Here is a 1,172-nt window from a genome sequence, read left to right as displayed (position 1 = left end):
CTTGTCTCAAGGAACTTTTGTTCCTTGAGGCCGTTGCTTACCTTTGCTTCTAGTTTTGCTTTTGCACGTTAGAAGAGGTTTTTGAGAGGAAGACTTGAGTACTCTCATTTTGGAAGTTATGGCTACGATATATGATAATTTTCAGCCAAAGGAGCACCACCTTCCAAAGGGGCAACAGTTACCTACCCCTTCTACCGGTAAATTCGAGTTTCGTTCCTCTTATATTGATTTAGTGGAACGGAATCAGTTCGCGGGTCTACCAGATGAAGACCCCTTGAAACATATGGAAATTTTCACGGACTATTGCTGTTCAATACCTATACCGGAGGGGGTAACTCAAGATGAAGTAAAGGGGTTCATGTTCTTATACTCCTTGAAGGATTCGGCGCGAGATTGGTATCGCTACCTCGATAGAGTAGCAGCTGGAGTCACTGATTGGACATCTTTAGCACTAGCCTTCTACAAGAAGTACTTCCCGCCTTCGAAGACTGATGCCTTGAAGAGTAAAATCACGAGTTTTCAGCAAGGAGCCGACGAAGATTTTTGTGAAGCATGGGGACGTTTCAAAAGTTTGGTCCGAGCTGTCCCTCATCATGGTTTCCAGCAATGGTATCTTTGCAATCTATTTTACAATGCTTTATATGATGATTACAAGGTCATCTTGGATGCAGCTGCTAATGGCAGGTTTCAAAATAATACCGGTCAAAGTAAAGGTTGGAACACCATTGAGGAGATGGCAGTCCATAAAGCTGAGTTTGGAAGTTCACGTGGTAAGTCACGAAAACAAAGTGAAGACATGACTGCTGTTGTGACACTTATAACTTCCATTTCTACCCGTCTCGAGAAGCTCGAGACCTCTGAAGCTTCCAAGGGGAAAGTCGAAGTTCCTATTCAAAACTCAGATGAGATCGAGAAGTTAAGAGAGATGGTCCAACTCCTTTTGGTTCAAGTGGCGAATATGGAAGCAGCCGGGATTGAGTCCTCACAGAATTTTGTGAAACAATTGGAGAATATGGAGGCTAAGCAAGCCGCTAATTCTTCAATTAAATGTGAAGGGCCGGTTGAGACGATCAATGCCATCAATCTCAGAAGTGGCCTTTCTTATGAAAGTCCCGATAAGCCAAAGGAAGACTCGGGAAATGATGAAGAAGCTCGTTTGAATTCTGATGCAA

At 43.3% G+C, this 1,172-nt stretch overlaps 1 non-coding gene across 1 annotated transcript; it reads right to left on the bottom strand.

Annotated features, from left to right (window-relative positions):
• Nucleotides 1-491: 491 nt before the first annotated feature.
• Nucleotides 492-600, bottom strand: LOC141593249 (small nucleolar RNA R71). The gene has a single exon (XR_012521350.1). It is a non-coding gene; the product is annotated as a small nucleolar RNA R71 (small nucleolar RNA).
• Nucleotides 601-1,172: the final 572 nt, after the last annotated feature.

Source organism: Silene latifolia, chromosome 7 (genome assembly GCF_048544455.1).
Source record: "Silene latifolia isolate original U9 population chromosome 7, ASM4854445v1, whole genome shotgun sequence".
Taxonomy (NCBI): domain Eukaryota; kingdom Viridiplantae; phylum Streptophyta; class Magnoliopsida; order Caryophyllales; family Caryophyllaceae; genus Silene; species Silene latifolia.
Note: the sequence above shows the minus strand (reverse complement) of the source record. Positions and strands in the feature narration are given on the sequence as shown.